The following is a 19579-nucleotide window of genomic DNA, read 5'->3' as shown; positions in this document are numbered from 1 at the left end:
CCCCCTCTGTTATAGATGGCCCCCCTCTCTCTTCTCCCCTCTCTGTTATAGATGGCCCCCCTCTCTCTTCTCCCCCCTCCTTTATAGATGTCCTCCTCACTCTTCTCCCCCCTCCTTTATAGATGGCCCCCTCACTCTTCTCCCCCCTCCTTTATAGATGGCCCCCTCTGTTATAGATGGCCCCCCTCTTTCTTCTCCCCCCTCCTTTATAGATGGCCCCCCTCTCTCTTCTCCCCCCTCCTTTATAGATGGCCCCCCTCTCTCTTCTTCCCCCTCCTTTATAGATGGCCCCCTCCGTTATAGATGGCCCCCCTCTCTCTTCTCCCCCCTTCTTTATAGATGGCTCCCTCACTCGTCCCCCCCTCCTTTATAGATGGCCCCCTCTGTTATAGATGGCCCCCCTCTCTCTTCTCCCCCCTCTGTTATAGATGGCCCCCCTCTCTCTTATCCCCCCTCTGTTATAGATGGCCCCCCCTCTCTTCTCCCCCCTCCTTTATAGATGGCCCCCCTCTCTCTTATCCCCCCTCCTTTATAGATGGCTCCCTCACTCGCCCCCCCCCCCTCCTTTATAGATGGCCCCCTCTGTTATAGATGGCCCCCCTCTCTCTTCTCCCCCCTCTGTTATAGATGGCCCCCGGTCACCGCAGCCGCTCCTGTTACCTCCTGTCACTGCAGCCCGCTCTGCCCGCCTCCTGTCACCGGAGCACAGCCTCTGCCCGCTCCGGTCACCACAGTCCGCTCAGCCTGCCTCCGCTGCGGCCGGCCGTGGAGCGCGCGTTACGTGCACCGCAGCGGCCCCACGCTGCTCCACGTTGATTGGATTAGAGAAGCACGTCAGGGGTGACCGGAGCGGGCAGAGGCTGTGCTCCGGTGACAGGAGGCGGGCCGAGCGGGTTTTGGTTGCTAATATTGCATAAGTCTGCAGTTCACATTGTGCATCCATTCTTATTGCACTAGTCTTTTATTGCTCTTCATATATAGTATGGGTATTGCACTATGACCGTGTGTGTATCTTTCTTGGTGTTTAACTTCTTTTATAATGCATACTCCAAGTCCCAATAGGTTCACAATATACTCTTAATATATGTGAAGCTGAATAATTTTTACTTCCCTTTATTTCTTTAACCTCTTAATGACGCAGGATGAGTATACTAGTATAGTCCCGGCGCACGCCCTCTCTGCAGCATGCGGTCCCTGGTTGCTATGTGCAGCCGGGAACCAGGTGTATTAGCTGACGCGGCTGATTGTTGTTCCCGGCTAATTAACTATTTAAATGCAACTGTCAAAGCTGACAGCTGCATTTAAACAGTGATTGTCCCCCTTTTTCTGGCGACTAGCAGGGGGATCCCCCCTGCAATGCGATTGCAGAGGGAAGTTGCCTTCTTCTGAGCTGGCCAGGGCTTAGCGTCAGACTGAGGCTGATCCCGGCTCCGCAATCCATGTATCTGGTCTGCTGCAGACCAGAATAAGGCCACATTTACATGTTCCGTGTTTTGCACGGAACACTGATGTGCAGTGCATGTAACAGACTTCCCCCCCGCCCAGGCAGCATATGTAATAAGATGCTGGGAGCGGGGGAACTGTATTTATATTCACCGCTCTGTAATGACAGAGTCGCATGGCTGATTCATTACAGCACAGTGCATATGAATACAGTTCCCCAGCTCCCAGCATTTTATCACAGATGTTGCCCGGGGGGGGGGGGGGGGGACTCCGTTATATGCATTCTGTGCTCTGTGCAGAACATGGAATGTGTGAATTCGGCTTAATACAGCACCGATCTGATGGACCAGTGCTGTATTATGTACACTACGCTGATCTATATGATAAATCAGTGTAGTTGTATTAGAAGTCCCCCAGGGGAACTTCTAAGTGCTGTATGTAAAAAAAAAAAAAAATTTTATTAATAAAAAAAATCCCCTTCCTAAATAAAAGTTTAAATTACCCACTTTTCTCATTGTATAAATAAAAATAAATAAATTTTAAAAAATTACATATTTGGTATCGCCGCATGCGTAACCACCTAAACTATTAAATTATCACATCAGCATGGTAAACGGCGTATGCGCAAAAAAACGCCAGTGCAAAATTGTGCATTTTTGTTTACATCAAATCCAGAAAAAAATGTAATAAAAAGTGATAAAAAGTTGTATATATGCAAACAAGGTACCAATAGAAAGTACAGATCATGGCACAAAAAAAAACACCTCATACAGCCCCATAGACCAAAGGATAAAAGCGTGATAAGGATGGGAACAGAGCAATTTTAAACATATTTAGTTTTTTTTAAAAGGTGTTAATTTTTCAAAACCCATCAAATAAAATAAAAGTTAAATAAATTATATATCGTTGTAATCATACTGACTTGAGGAACATAGATAACATGTCAATTTTACCATACTGCGAACGGGGTGAACACGAACCTTCTTTTTTTTCACTGCACGAATAATTTTTTTCTGATTTCACAGCATATTTTATTGAAAAATTAAGTCTGTTATTGCAAAGTATTAAAGTATGCAAGCGCTATGGCCTTTTAAACACGAGGAGGTAAAATATGAAAGTCCAAAAATGAAAATTGGCTTTGTCCTTAAAAGGTTAGCCAGCCAGCGAGATAGTATTCCAGACACGATCAGTCGAGGATTGGACTGCAAGAGTATTTCTACCAAAGCTTCTGGATGATAATTGCCCTTTGTAAATGCCCCTTTACACAGCTCCATTCACTTTAATGGATGTGAGCTGCAAAAAAAAACACACAAACTGAGGAACATACTGTAGGAGGCACTGTTTCTGAAAGAAAGTAACCATGTTTTTGTAGGCCTGGATAACCCCTGGGGTTCAAAATAAAGAACAGGAGACAGAGGGAACTCATAACATTAGAATGCTCAAAACCATGATACTATAAATCTAGTAGATCATTTGTATATTTCTAAAAGGAAAACTGTCAGCTAGGAAAGACATTCCAAACTTATATAGCTATGTTAATAGTGAGACTACCCATACTTTTATTGTAGTTGTACAAGGCTGCAATTACAGATGTAGCCAGGGTTAACATGATCCCTGACGCAACAATTGTGTCAGGGAGCTGTGTTAAGTCAATTAGAGTGTCGAGTTAAATGCGTCATTGTGATCAAGTTAACACAGGCTACATCTGTACCTAAAAAAAATGTTGGCCAAGGCACTAAAGCACATTAAAGTGCCCTGGCCACGACTCTTAGGTGATCTCTGCTTTGGACAACTACAATAAAGGTATGGGTAGTCTTACTGATAGTCTCACTGCTTACTGTATACACATGTAAACAGTTTGAGACATCTTTTCTAGCTGACAGTTTCCCTTTAAGGCTATGTTCCCACTTCGGGAACAAAGCAGGGATAGGCGGCTGTCTTGTAATATTGATGGCTGCAAATAATGATCAGGATTATGGGTGCCCTTTCTCGCTCTATTCCCTATGTAGGAACATAGAATTAAGATGTTAAGGTCTTTAGACTGTGAATAACATTTCTGAATAACTACTTTCCACAAATTAGGTTATTGCAGTTAATAGGTTAAAAGTTATGTTACTTGAGCTTCTGTGGATACTGGCAAAAATGCAGAGCTTTGGCTGGTATTCTTTCTGGCTTCATCTAATCAAGAGGACCTTTCTTTATGCTTGGAGGTAAGAACTGGCATTTTGTCCCTGGATTGGGTAACTGAAAATGTTCTGCAACTGGTAAAACTCCCTTGACCTGTTGCTTACTTTCTGACTTTGCTCTATCAATTTTGCTAGTAGCTTAAGGTTTTCACAACTATTTGTGTTATGAAGTTGAAAATTTACTCACCAGTAATTTTCATTTCCTGGAGCCCGTAGGCAGCACATCATGGGTTAATATGACATTGTCTACTTGGATAGAAGTGGGTTAAGCTAGCAATAAAACAGTTAATTAGTTAATTAAATAGCCACTCCCCATAGAGGGGGCCATATCTAGCTGCTAGGAAGAGACACACACATAAAGTATGAAGCAATAATGGAAAGGATCTTTGTTATGCCTATGGACTCTAGGAAAATAAAAATTACCAGTGAGTAAATGTTCAACTTCCTGATCTTCCTATGGCAGCACACCATGGGACATGCAATAACTTATACCAGGGTGGAATTATTAGTTGCTCTGTGGATCAGTCCTTTGCAGAAGGCTGTACCCTCAGAATATATACTATGTTGAGCCTGTAGTTTTTGATGATGACCAGGTAGTTGCTCTACAAATCTCCTCCAAGGGCACATTGGCTCTTTCGACCCAAGATGCTGCTGTACATCTGGTGGAATGAGCCCGGATGGATAGAGGAGAATAAGGAGGAAAAGGAAGGAACATGTACAGTAGATGAACAACTTCTCCTAGCTGATAAACATGCCATTTATGGTAAATAAGTTCCACTGTTTCGATAGGGAACTGTTAGGACTCGGGCCGGGGGTTCAGCACCTGGCATCACGTGTGGCCAAGGCATACATAACAACTGCTCAGGCCGGTTGCTAGGGGTGCGACGACAGCGTCTATAGCAGCCAGACTGCTTTTCATGTTTTTCTCTACTCTACTCTGCTCTTCTATTACTTGTTGTAGCAGTGGCCAGGGTTTCACTCCCCTGGCCGAACAGCATAAGGTGTAGTGTGTTTACTGACTGTTGACTGACAGCTGACACACCAGTCAGCCGTCGGTATCTGGGCAGGGCCTGGAGCCTCAGCCCCAATCACGCCTGGGGCTGGGACTCCAGATTACATAAGTACCTTCCTATACCTTGCCTGCGATAGAGCCTAGTTATCTAAAGTATCTTGAACCAGGTAACTTCAGACCTGTAAGCTTAACGTCCATTGTGGGGAAACTATTTGAGGGGCTTATAAGGGACTACATCTAGGAATATGTAGTGGTTAATAGTATTATAAGTGATAACCAGCATGGTTTTACTAAGGACAGAAGCTGTCAAACCAACCTAATATGTTTCTATGAAGAGGTAAGTAGAAGCCTGGATGGCGGTGCAGCTGTGGATATCGTGTACCTGGATTTTGCTAAAGCGTTTGACACAGTTCCTCATGGATGTCTGATGGGTAAGTTAAAGTCTATCGGTTTGGAAAGTTTAATGTGTAACTGGATTGAAAACTGGCTTAATAATCGTACCCAGAGAGTGGTGGTCAATGATTCCTACTCAGAATGGTCCCCGGTAATAAGTGGTGTACCCCAAGGGTCAGTACTGGGCCCTCTTCTGTTTAACTTGTTTATTAATGATATTGAGAATGGAATTAACAGCAATGTTTCTATCTTTGCAGATGACACCAAGCTTTGTAGTACAGTACAGTCTATGGGGGAGGTGCAGATCTTACAAGCTGACTTAGACACACTGAGTGTTTGGGCGTCCACTTGGCAAATGAGGTTCAATGTGGATAAATGTAAAGTTATGCACCTGGGTACTAATAACCCGCATGCATCATATCCTGGGGGGAGTTACTCTGGGAGAGTCACTGATAGAAAAGGATCTGGGTGTACTTGTAGATAATAGACTACAGAACAGCACACAATGTAAGTCAGCTGCTTCTAAGGCCAGCAGGATATTGTCATGCATTAAAACAGGCATGGACTCTCGGGACAGGGATATAATACTACTTTATAAAGCTTTGGTGCGGCCTCATCTGGAGTATGCTGTCCAGTTTTGGAACCCGATTCATAAAAAGGATGTTCTAGAGCTGGAGAGGGTACAAAGATGGGCAACTAAACTAATAAGGGGAATGGAGCATCTTAGTCATGAGGAGAGATTAAAAGAATTACATTTGTTTAGTCTGGAGAAGAGACGTTTAAGGGGAGATATGATTAATTTATTTAAATATATAAATGGCCCCTACAAGAAATATGGTGAAAACATGTTCCAGGTAAAACCCCCTTAAAGGACAAGGGGGCACTGCCTCCGCCTGGAGAAAAAAAGGAGGCGACAAGCCTTCTTTACAATGAGAACTGTGAATCTGTGGAACAGTCTACCACAGGATCTGGTCACAGCAAAAACAGTAGAGGGCTTCAAAACCGGCCTAGACCAGTTCTTAGACCAAAATAATATAAATGCATATGTATAAAACCTATCACCCCTCCCCCTTCCCTGTATCCATCCCCTCCTTGGTTGAACCTGATGGACATGTGTCTTTTTTCAACCGTATTGACTATGTAACTAGCTATTTCTGCATTGTATATCTGGTAATCTGACTTTTGGCTTTCTGGACTTTGACTACTCTCTCAAACTTGATTTCTGTACTGTGCTGCCCTCTTGTTATTGACTCAGACCCCTGTCTTAGATTTCTTGTGTTGTTCCTGTCTTGTTTTTTTTCATGTTCACACTACATAGGATAAGGACCGTCGACCAGTTGTTCGCTGTCATTTAGGACTGTTGTGGCAATTAGGCAGGGACAGTGGGTGGGTGCCAGTGTTAGGGCTGCACCTGTCCTTTGTCTTATTGGTCCCATATATCCTGACATTATCGCAGGCCCTTACCCTCGCCAGCGATCTTTTTAGCCTTCAATCTGTCTGTTAAGCCATCCGTAGCTGGCCTTCTTGGCGACAATGTGACATGGATGGGGGGCAGGTGCCATGGCATAGCTGTCACAGCGTGTTGACAACCTGACCCAGACAGCAACTCAGTCCACTACTACACAGGCCCCTTTAACAGTTTCTGTTGTCACCTCCCATCCTAAGATGCTAATGCCTGACAGATTTGACGGGAACCTCAACAAATTCAGGTCTTTCAGGGAGTCCTGTAATTTGTACTTTAGATTCAACCCGTTCTCTGGGGATGCAGAGAGTGTTGCAATGATTGTGTCTCTCCTCCGGGTGGCCCCCCAGGATTGGGCTCTCTCCCTACCTCCTGGAGCCCATGAATGGAGCTTAGTCGAGAATTTCTTTTTGTCCATAGGGCAAATTTATGATGACCCCAACCATGCCGCCCTTGCTGAGCCACATTTTTTCTCCATTTAGCAAGATTGCTGCACAGCAGAGAACTCTTCCTCAGAATTTAGACAAATGAGTGCGGTGACTGGGTGTCCTGACCTCCCATTGAAGACCCTTTATCGCTAAGGGTTGTCAGAAGCGATAAAGGACACCATGGTTAGTCACTCTACCCCCAACCAGAGCCGGCCTTAGGGTAGATGGCGCCCTGTGCGTAACTGTCTTCTGGCGCCCCCCCCCCCCCAAAACACACACTATATATAGTGTGTGGCTGTGCTGTTACTGCAACAAAGTAGCTGTTCTTTTTCCAATTTTAGACAACCCTATTAAAGGAGTTATCCAGGATTCAAAAAGGCATGTCTACTTTCTTTCATAAACAGCTCCATCCCAGTCCTCAGGTTGTGTGTGGTATTACAACCCAGTTCCATTGATGTGAATAGAGACAAGCTTTAATACCACATACAACTAAAAAATAATAATAGATTAACATAGGACAATACTCAACACTAGATATAAGCAGTATGCCCTATACATGCCCCCAAATAGTAGTCAGGCAGCTCAGTGCCACCATATAAGCAGGTAGCTGTAGGTAGATAGTTATAGGTAGCTGTGGTAGCTGTAGGTAGGTAGTTGTGGGTAGCTGAAGGTAGGTAGTTGTAGGTAGGTAGTTGTGCGTAGCTGTAGGTAGGTAGCTGTAGGTAGTTATAGATAGCTGTAAGTAGATAGCTGTAGGTATCTGTAGGTAGTTATAGGTAGGTATAAGTAGATAGCTGTAGGTAGCTGTAGGAAGGTAGTTATAGGTAGCTATAGGCAGGGCTGTATTACCAGCTGCTGCTGCCCTAGGCACTAAACCTGAAGACGCCCTATCTACACGCACCTATTGGCGATACCAGACCTGACCAATACCACCATACCCCCCCACCCCCCCTGGAAAAGACACCAGATTTACTGGCAAGTCTGAACGGGAGGAGGGAAACAAAAAAAAAAATAGTTTTTTCTGTCCCCCTGCTCCCTGGTGCTGCCCCCCTGCAAGGTGCTGCCCTAGGCACCGGACCACGGGTGCCTAGTGGTAAATACGGCCCAGGCTATAGGTAGTTATAGGTAGGTGTAAGTAAATAGCTGTAGGTAGCTGTAGGAAGGTAGTTATAGGTAGCTGTAGGTAGTTATAGGTAGGTGTAAGTAGATAGCTGTAGGAAGGTAGTTATAGGTAGCTGTAGGTAGTTATAGGTAGCTGTAGGTAGGTAGTTATAGGTAGGTAGTTATAGGTAGCTGTGGTAGTTGTAGGTAGGTAGTTGTAGGTAGGTAGCTGTAGGAAGGTAGTTATAGGTAGGTAGTTGTAGGTAGCTGTAGATAGTTGTGGGTAGCTATAGGTAGGTAGTTGTAGGAAGGTAGTTGTAGGTAGGTAGTTGCCACCCCCTCCCCCGATGTAGTGACTGACTAACACACATACAAAAAAAACCAGACACTTTAACTCACCTGGCTCCCCGCCATGCGTCTCCTCTGCTCGGAGGACGTCGCTTCAGTGACGTCACTCGGTCGTCGGGACACTGGAGACGCTGACGATCTGCCACAGAGGCGCTCGGGCAGACAGAGACAGCTGCACATCTAGCTATAGAAATGTGTGCTGTCTCTGTCTGCAGGAGCGCAGGCACACTATAGGAGGAGGAAGGCGCAGGGCGATCAGCCATAGAGGCGCCCGGGCAGAGAGAGGCAGTTCAACATACTTATCTTTGGTGAAGAAAGGGACGCTGTATGTCCTGCAGGAGCGCCGTTAAAAACCACTATAGGAGCAGGGTGCCGGGTGGCCAGCTGGGGGAGCGATCGGGGCCGACAGACATACACAACATGCATTATGTGACAGTGTCGTGCTGTGTATGTCTGTCCACCCCGATCGCTCCCCCAGCTGGCCGCCCGGCACCCTGCTCATACAGTGGTTTCTAACGGCGCTCCTGCAGACATACAGTGATCTTTTCTACTCCAAAGATAGGTATGCAGAGCTGCCTCTCTGCCCGGGCACCTCTATGGCTGATCGCCCTGCGCCTTCCTCCTCCTATAGTGTTCCGGCGCTCCTGCAGACAGAGACAGCACACATTTCTATAGCTAGATGTGCAGCTGTCTCTGTCTGCCCGAGCGCCCCCCTGCTGGCCCGGAGTGATGCGCCCTGTGCAACCGCACAGGTCGCACACCCCAAAGGCCGGCCCTGCCCCCAACCCACTTAGTGACCTAATGACACTCGCGATTTTCATAGACAGACGTCTAAGAGAGAGACAGCGAGAGAAGCAGGGGGTGACGACTGTGAGACCACGCCAAATTCAGTTAGCTAGGCCTTTCCCAGGACTGACTCCTCCCAGGACTGCTATGTCTTCCTCTCTTCCTCTGCCAGATGAGGAGCCTATGATGTTGGGGTCCACCTCAGCCGCTGCCCGCAGGAAGATCTGGTAGGAAAAATCCCTGTGATTATATTGTGGTAAACCTGGCCACTTTATCAGGGATTGTCCCTCAAAGCCTAATCAGCAGTTGGGAAGCACCAGTGCCCTAGTGGTTATCTGGAGGGTCACTCAGGCACCCAGGTACCTCCACAATCAGTTGAGAATTTTTTTTACCCATTTCCTTGTTTTGTTGTGACAATTCTTTTTCTTATGGTTGATTCCGGTTCCACGTTTAGTTTCATGTGGACTTCTGTTGCTATGTAACTTGGTCTTGAGTTAATCCGGTTATGTTCTCCATTTTTTGTTTCCGTAGCTGACTCCACCCCCTTGAGAAAAGGGAGGATTAAGTTAAGCACATCCGATGTTACCTTGAGGGTGGGATATCTACATCATGAACTCATGTCCTTTTTTGTTATGGATGGGTTGGTGTCAGACCTCATTCTGGGGTTGCCCTGGTTACGCCTGCATAATCCAGTGTTCTACTGGAGAACCACTGAACTTAAATGGGGCAGTTCTTGTGTTCCTCACCTAAGTCCAGTGTCTGCATAGTTGTCTGCCTAGTTGATGGGTTGATGGGTTTGTCTTGCCCAGATATACTTCTGATTTCAGTGACGTCTTTGACAAGGCTTTTGCTGGCGCCCTGCCTCCCCATCGCTCGGATGACTGTGCCATCAACCTCGTACCTGGGGTCAGGTTTCCTAAAGGCCGCATTTTTAACCTTCTGCCCCCAGAACGAGAATCGGTGCACCTGTACATACGAGAGAGTTTATAAAAGGGTCACATCCGTACGTCTGTGTCTCCTATGTGTGCTGGATTCTTTTTTGTTGAAAAAAAAGATGGTGGTCTACAACCCTGTATAGACTACCGTGAACTCAACAAAATCACTATGAAGGACCAGCACCCACTTAATCCTGGATCTCCTAAACCAGGTAGTAGGTGCATGATGGTTCTCAAAAATCGACCTTTGGGGTACCTACAATCTGATCCGTATTAGAGAGGGGCACGAGTGGAAGACGGCTTTTAATACTCCCGAAGGGCATTCTGAGTATTTGGTAATGCCCTTCGGTCTGAGTAATGCTCCCGCTGTCTTTCAACGTTTCATGAATTCAATTTTTCGGGATCTGTTTGGCCGATATGTGGTTATTTACCTGGACGATATCCCAATTTTTTCCCCAAACTAAGAGTCTCATCCAAAACATTTATGTGAGGGTGTTGTCCAGGTTACGAAAAAATTCTCTGTGTGCTACATTTTCTAAATGTTTGTTTGGCTTCAAAGAGGTTGGGTTTTGGTACCTTCTGACCCCCAATTCAGTGCAGATGTACCCCAAAAAGGTTTCAGCGGTACTTGAGTGGGAATTTCTCCTTGATTGTCAAACCTCTCACTCAATTGACTAAAAAGGGGGCAAACCCAACCTCTTGGTCGCCAGAAGCCTAACAGGCCTTTATACAGTTAAAAAAAAAGCTTTTCTTACGCTCCTGTATTAGTGCACCCTGATCTAGAGTCTCCATTTGTGGTAGAGATTGATGCTTCTGAGGCCGGTTTTAGGGCAGTGTTGTCTCAAGGTAAAGAACATTTTACCAATTTAAGACCAGTGGCATATTTCTCCAGAAAGTTCTCCACCTCGGAGGTTAATTATGATATTGGGAACCGAGAGCTGCTGGCCATAAAATGGGCTTTTGAGGAGTGAGGAGACTTTCTAGAGGAAGCCAGACATCAGGTTACGGTTCTGACGGACCATAAGAACAAGGCAAAAAGACTAAATCCTGGCCAAGCACGTTGGGCACTGTTTTTTTTACTAGGTTTAACTTTATTGTTACCAGGGCTTAAGAATGTTAAAGCTGATGCCTTGTCCAGAAGCTTTGGGGTCAATGAAGTACCAGAGGTGGAACCCGAGAGAATTCTTCCACCAGGCGTGGTGGTAGCTAGTATGTCTGTAGACTTAAAGACCTTAATTTTGAGATCTCAAAATAATGCACCTGTGAATTCACCTCCTGAAAAACAGTTTGTACCGCTGCATCTCAGGTTAAAGGTGTTGGATGAAATTCACTCCTCTGCCTTGGCTGGTGACCCTGGCATAGCAAGTACCAGTTATTTGTTGTCTCATTCATGTAGACATCATGTAGTTCATCTAGTAGCATTGAAAAAACTGCCCAACGCTAAGACCCTCGCAGGTTTGTTTATTCAACATGTCCCTCGCCTGCATGTCATAGCCACCAATATTGTGTTGGACAGAAGGGTTCAGTTTGTGTTGAGGTTCTGGAGGGCGTTCTGCAGTCTATTGGGTACCTCATTGTCTTTTTCCCCTGCTTTTCACCCCAAGACCAACTGGCAAACTGAATGTTTAAATCAATCACTGGAGCAGTATTTGTTGCCGACAACTAGGAGAGATGATCTGAATTCTTACCCATGGCAGAATTCGCCCTCAATAATCATGTCAACGCCTAGACACAACTGTCCCCCTTTTTCTGCAGTTACGGTTATCATCCCAAGTTCTCTGCAGTACGTAACCAAGAAGCGCAATTTTCATTGGTTAGTGAGCTAAAAAAAAACAAATGTTCACAGTTTGGGCAAAGAGTCTGGTGACTCTGCAAAATGCCCAACAGAAACAAGCAAGATATGCCAACCATAAACGTTGTCTCGGCCCTGATTACACAGTGGATGATTAAGTCTAGTTGTCCACAAAGAAACTACGTCTTCAAGTACTCATCGCTTTACAGGACCCTTTTCCATCACTGAAATCATAAATCCGGTTTCCTTTAGATTACAATTACCTCGTTCTCTTAAAATTCACCCGAAGAGTCTGCTCAAAAGGTATACTCATCCTAGACTTCAGAAGGATTTGTAACTCCTTACAATATCTAGTACACTGGAGGGGTTACGGCCCAGAAGAGCATAATTGGGTGACTGTAACCTCCTGTTTTAGCCACAGTCCTCTTCTAGTAGCCTTGGAAACTGACATGAATTTTGAGTAAAAATGTAATGAATCCATGGTGCAATGAAATAGGAAATCTGTGCCAGATGTTAGCATTGTTATATCTTTAAGCATATCCTCCCTTCTGTCCACATACTCGATATCTTGGGTCAGTTGACTTAGCCAAATACGTAAGGCCCAAGCCACTGGAATGCAGACATGTGTTGATGCTGATGGAGACAAAGGCTGAGACTGGACAGGTTGAGTAGGCTGGGGCTGTCTCAGAGTGGATTTGACCCTTTTAGAAGGTTTCCAATAGCTGGCCCTTGAACCATGACAAGAAGACTGCTGTGTCACTCTGAGGAGATTAATCTGTAGCCAGACAATTGGCACAAGAACCTCTGTTCCAGGAGTGCATGCACATGCCCCCTGAAACGTCCACATTAGTCTTGATAGGCAGGCTTGGTCCACATCACTTCCAGTAGGTGGGATGGCAGGTGTGATATGCCGGAGGATAAACACTTGCATGCTTAGGGGAGGCTGGGAGGGCCAAGTAAATGGCAGACGCCAGTATACAGCAGTCCTATTACACAAACTAAAGGCAGTCGCTGGAACCTAAGGACCCCCACATTTACAGGCAGAATGGCAGGGCCAAGAGATCCTACTACCCACCTAGTCATGACGCTAATAGGCAGAAGTGCTCCTAGGTAAACATCAAGGAGCCAATCTGCAAAACAAAAAAAAGACAAAATATCTGCAAAACACAGAGTAAGCAACAGGAAAAACCCTGTGGCAACACCCTTCTATCTGTTTAGATAAAAAAAAAAATATGTGTGTCTCTTCCTAGCAGCTAGATTTGACCCCCGCTATGGGGAGTGGTTATTTAAGTAACTAATTAACTGTGTATTGCTAGTTTAAAGCCCCTATTACATAGGGCGACACAGAGGAGCAAACAGTGCTCCTTTTCTCCTTGTTCCCCAGATGACTGAGGGGGGAGGCTGCCCAGGTGATTGCTAGATCGTCGGGGCAGCCCGTAGAGGATAGCGGCGGTCTGCTGCTGCAGCTCCTATTCCCCGGAGCGATGGCAGCAGATCATTGCTATCACAGACGTTTGTCTTTCAATTTGTTGAAAGACAAACGACAGCAACAATCAGCTGACATCGTTGATGTCGGCTGATCGTTGCCTTCTATTACACAGGACGGTTATCGGCCGTAACAGCTGATATCGGCAGAATATGGCCGATAATCGTTCTGTTTAACCTCTTAAGGACATATGACGTACCGGTACGTCATATGTCCTCACTTGCACTTCAAAGCGGGGCCGCGCGGCGGCCCTGCTTTGAAGTGCCGCGATCCCGGGTGCCGCGAGTAGCCCGGGACCGCTGCTATTAGCGGGCACGGTCGGATCGCTGTGCCCGCTAATTAGCTAATCGGAGGCAGCTGTCAAAGTTGACAGCTGCCTCCGATTACCGGAGGCAACGTTTCCCTGGTGTCTAGTGGGGGAGATCGCTCCTCCGGGACAAGGTCTCCGTTACTGATGCCGGCCGGGGACGCGTCCAAGATGGCGCCGTCCTCGGCTCGGCACTCGTTCGTTTTCAGCTGCAGCAGCCAAAAGCAAACGAGTGCCGATCTCATGGATCTCTGCAGCATATCTATGCTGCAGAGATCTCTATGAGAGATCAAAGTATATATACTAGAAGTCCCCCAGGGGGGCTTCTAGTATATGTGTAGAAAAAAAAAAAAAACGTGTTGTTAATAGTAAAAAGCCCCCTCCCCTAATAAAAGTCTGAATCACCCCCCTTTTGCCAGGTTTTAAATAAAAGTAAACAAATAAATAAATAAACATGTTTGCTATCGCCGCGTGCGTAATCGCCCGAACTATTAATTAATCACATTCCTGATCTCGTACGGTAAACGGCGTCAGCGCAAAAAAATCCCAAAGTGCAAAATTGCGCATTTTTGGTCGCATCAAATCCAGAAAAAATTTAATAAAAAGTGATCAAAAAGTCGTATATGCGCAATCAAGGTACCGATAGAAAGTAATCATCATGGCGCAAAAAATGACACCTGACACAGCCCCATAGACCAAAGGATAAAAGCGCTATAAGCCTGGGAATAGAGCGATTTTAAGGAACGTATATTTGTTAACAATGGTTTGAATTTTTTACAGGCCATCAGATACAATATAAGTTATACATGTTATATATCGTTTTAATCGTAACGACTTGAGGAACATGCATAACAAGTCAGTTTTACCCCAGGGTGAATGGCGTAAAAACACAGTTCCCCCAAATAAAAGAAATGCGTTTTTTTTTTCAATTTCACCACACTTTGAATTTTTTCCTGGTTTCGCAGTGTACTTTATGCAAAAATTCAGCCTGTCATTGCAAAGTACAATTAGTGACGCAAAAAATAAGGGCTCATGTGGGTTTCTAGGTGGAAAAATGCAAGTGCTATGACCTTTTAAACACAAGGAGGAAAAACCGAAAACGCAAAAACGAAAATGGGCCCCGTCCTTAAAGGGTTAATAGGGCCTAAACCCTCCTCTGTACAGGGAGATGATGTCATATTAACCCATGGTGTGCTGCCATAGGACAATCAGAATTACCCTTCTCATGGTTTAAGTAATCTGTAATGAATATTTAATATAGGTTTCGCCTAATCAAATGAAATAATTCAGAGACAGAGTGACTGTTTTGTTAGTCAAAAAAAGAACCGGGTTCAGGTACAGAGATAGAGACCCTAAGGGAATAACAGGTTTGGAATGAGATTCAGGGCTTAACTGAAGTCAACACAGAATTCTCATGTTTAGAGTGGTTATGCTTTATGCTGACATAAAAGAAAAGTGTTTTTTTCAATTGAAACAGCATGCTAATAATTTATATCCAAGAATTATAAAGCAGACCTCTACTGTTAGCCCCAACAGCAAATACAATAAACTAGTAGTTATGAGGCCACCATATTCTTCATTAGTCTCATTGGCTGTTATTAGCCAAACAGAGCTATTTTTTTTTAGAGCAGCAGCAGGTAGATTTTGATAGTAGCCGGTAAAGAAATATTTAGGTGAACAAGGTGCGCCAACAGTCTTGAGAATTTTTTCTTGGTAAAAAATGTGCCATTTTGATTTTTCTTGTAGGTATAGGAGGTATTATCTGCCCACCTGAAGGCAAAGATGTTAGTTAACTTGGGTGTGGCTGACACATATGTTGCTTTCAACCTCTTACAATTGTTGTTGAGTTCTGTTTTTTATTTCACTGAATGCTTTCTTCATGGAAAAGATGGGGATTGTAGGGATCCACAAAAACTGTATAAGCTTTAAAAGAGTCCCAGAAGGCAGAGTATATACACAATGGAAAAGATGGATCCATGTCTGGTTGTTGAAACCGAAAAGTATTGCAGTACATACAAAATACCTGTGTGTGGTGTCTGTATCGGTAGGGGCTCAGGGTTACTGGAGTAGGGCCAGCTACTATTGGTGAATATTCAAATGCCACCCTTCCCTGGTGAGTTAAACATGTAGATATATAGATTATAATCTCAATTGAAAAAACAGAAGCCTGGCGAGAGAAAGCTGCAAAATGAGCCCCTTCCTATTGAACATTGAAAATGTACAGGGGAGGTATATACAAATGAGAACAAAATGTTGAGGCTTGAGCAAATATGAATCTGTACTTGATGTCTTTCAGAATAATGTCAGGATATGTAGCTTGTATGGAGCAACTCCTGCATTCATGGATTCATAGAAACAATGGTGGAGAAAAGGTGGGTTTTCTTCAGACAGATAACATGAGTGTTGACCTATGTATATAGGAGTAAGTAGAGTTTTCAATGAGTCCCTATGCATCTCACATTCCAAGAAAAGCACCTGGTAGTATTTCCTTAATCCACTGTTCATTGTTCATCTGCTATTTCAGAACACAAGATACAGATATTGATTTGTTCAAGTCTGTTTTCTAAGTCATTTGATTTTTGTGTCCTGAGTTCTGCAACCTTTTCCAGAGAAATACATTTGCCAGGTTCTGGAGTTAATGTGTATCCTGCTTGTGAAATTCTGTTTTCCATTTCACTCTCTAAAGTGTTATAATTCCTGTTGCAATAGTCCCACATCCACCTTGACCTCTTTAGTTTTACCTGTAAAAAGGTCTGTAGCTGTACTTAGGCTTGGTTTATAGTAAATTACACTTTGCTGTTGTCTGCAATAATAATTGAGGTTTCAAGGGGGGTTTAGAGATTTGGAGCCATTAAGTTTATGGTGCTGACACTGTACTCAGTGTTTAGTATTTGAGAAAAATATGTTTGCTATTGAGTCTTGGCAAAGGGAAGTGTGAGACTCACAAGCTAGGGCACAGGCTCCCCTCAGTATGTAACCCTCTGTGTGCACTGTCTGGCCCAAGGTTCTTATAATAATGAAAGGGCAGTTTTATTAATGCTCCTCCCCCAAGATCTGAACAGATGAGGAAGAAATCCACAAAAAGTCCACAGATTATGTCTGGATGTGGAGGGAATGGGGTTGTAGACAGCACTGGCCCCGGCCAGCAAAACTCTAGACCCCTCAGAATCTCTACCCATTGTGCTTCCCCTGACTCTGCCCAACATCCAGAGCAGTGATGGAAAGGCTGTTATGTATATGTCCGTACACATATATAGTAGCCCGTCAATCAGGGATCCAAGTCATAGGAGAAGGTGGGGAACATTTTCTTTGCGATACACCAGATTGTCTGTAGCTTGTATGGAGCAACTCTTGCATTCATGACTCATGGATACAATGGTGGAGAAAGGTGTTTTTTTTTCAGAAAGATAACACGAGTGTTGACCTATGTTGACCTACACAGGCCAATTATCGTGCAAAAAAAACGTTACGTCATTTAAATTTAAGCAATAATTTTTTTGGTGTAAATGCGGCAATAATCAAACTATGAACGGAAATTCATTTGTATGTCAAGGGTCGCATCATTTAGGCTGACCTCAAAATCATTAGGGGTTCTCAAATCTTTCAGTGTTAACACTTGTCGTTCACAGTATATAGATAAAAACGCAATTACGATTATTCACAGAATATAAACAAATGCAATAATGATTGCATTAGTGGCTTTTCATAGCGATTTATCTTCTCATCTAAACGCCTGTTTAAAAAAAATCATCTCGTCGTTCATTAAACTAATGATTATGCTATTTATCTGTGCTTGTAAAAGTCTACTGTATTCATTTAGTGTTTCTTCTAGTTACATGGCAGTTTTTGTGCTTTCCTTTAGCTATTAAAACAGACAACAGACAACAGACAACCTCCTACATTATAAGTTCGTGCTTAGAAGCTACTACTCGGCTCTTCACTCTGCTAAGCAATCCTACTTTACCACTCTGATCTCTTCTCTTTCCCATAACCCAAAACGCCTCTTTGATACCCTCAACTCTCTCCTTAAACTCAAACTTCAGACACCCATAACTAACCTCTGCGCTGAAGACCTAGCCAAATACTTCAAGGACAAAATGGATACCATCCGTCAGGAGATCATTTCCCAGTCCCAAGGAAATATTAAAGGGGTTGTCCGGCGAAAAAAATTATTCACAGAATAACACACATTAAAAAGTTATACAACTTTGTAATGTATGTTATGTCTGTGAATGGCCCCCTTCCCCGTGTTTCCCCCCACCCACGCTAGACCCGGAAGTGTGGTGCATTATACTCACCGCATGTCGTGTCGTCCACGGTCTCCGATCGTCAGCAGTGACGTCTTCTTCGTAAGTTCGGCGGATCTTCCCGAGTGCCGGCCGCCCTCTGCAGCGTCATCCGAAGCTCAGCCGCGATTGGCTGAGCATAACTGTGCTCAGCCAATCGCGGCTGAGCAGCTGATGACGTGGCCGCGTCATCAGCCGCTCAGCCGCGATTGGCTGAGCACCGTTATGCTCAGCCAATCGCGGCTGAGCTTCGGATGACGCTGCAGAGGGCGGCCAGCACTCGGGAAGATCCGCTGGCCTCCCGAAGAAGACGTCACTACTGAAGATCGGAGACCGTGGTCGGCACGTGACAGGTAATGTATAGCGCACCACACTTCCGGGTACACGGGTGGGGGTGGTGGGACACGGGGAAGGGGGCCATTCACAGACATAACATACATTACAAAGTTGTATAACTTTGTAATGTGTGTTATTCTGTGAATAATTTTTTTCGCCGGACAACCCCTTTAATCCTATTCCCTCTTAGGGTCCTATTCCACGGGCCGAGGAGGGCCCGATCAACGATGTAACCGAGCGGCGATCTGCTAGATCGCCGCTCGTTTACTGGGCCTATTCCACGGCCCGATGATCGTTGAGCGAGGGCTGCAGGGACATTGTTTCCGATGTCCTTGCAGCCCTTGCTGCATCATACATTACCTGTCCAGGCTTCTTCTCCGCGCTTTCTTCATCCCCGGATCCCGCACGCTCTATCTTCAGAATGGCCTGTCAGCTGACAGGCCACACTCAGCCAATCACAGGCCGCGGCGTCCATCAGCTGAACGGCCATTCTGAAGATAGAGCGCACGGGACCCGGGGATGAAGACAGCGTGGAGAAGGAGCCTGGACAGGTAATGTATGCTGCTGCTTGTCAAATCGTCGGTCGCCCGCCGCGCACCGTTATTCAACCGTAGCGATGCGCGGTGGGGGACCGATGAATTTAGGTCTGGCCCTAAATGAACGATCAGCCGATGACACGATCATCGGCTGATCGTTCTCTCTATTTCACCCAACGATAATCGGCCGAATCGGGCGAAATGGGGCCGATCCGGCAGATTATCGTTACTGTGGAATAGGGTCCTTACTGTTCCTCCTCATCCCTCTCAGCCTTTGAGCCAGTGACAGAGGAGGAAGTTTCCAGACTCCTCTTGCCCCACCACCTGCCCTAGTGACCCTATTCCCTCACACCTTGTCCAGCCTCTCTCTCCTGTTGTCACTACTTACCTTACTAAAATCTTCAACCTCTACCTCTCCTCTGGCATTTTCCCCTCGACTTTCAAACACTCCGCCATCACTACGTTACTGAAAAAACCCTGCCTAGACCCATCCTGTACAGCCAATTATTGACCTGTCTTTAATCTCCCTTTTATCTCTAAACTCTTGGAATGTCTGGTCTATTCTCGCCTAACCCGCTACCTCTCTAAAAACTCTCTTCTTGACCCCCTTCAGTCTGGTTTCCGTCCTCACCACTCTACAGAAACTGCCCTTACTAAAGTCTCTAACAATCTCCTCACCGCCAAATTTAAAGGTAACCACTCTCTGCTCATTCTCCTGGATCTATCTGCAACTTTTGACACT

This window comes from Dendropsophus ebraccatus, chromosome 1, assembly GCF_027789765.1.
Source record: "Dendropsophus ebraccatus isolate aDenEbr1 chromosome 1, aDenEbr1.pat, whole genome shotgun sequence".
Lineage (NCBI taxonomy): Eukaryota > Metazoa > Chordata > Amphibia > Anura > Hylidae > Dendropsophus > Dendropsophus ebraccatus.
The sequence above is the reverse complement of the archived record's forward strand: the minus strand, read 5'-3'. Positions refer to the sequence as shown.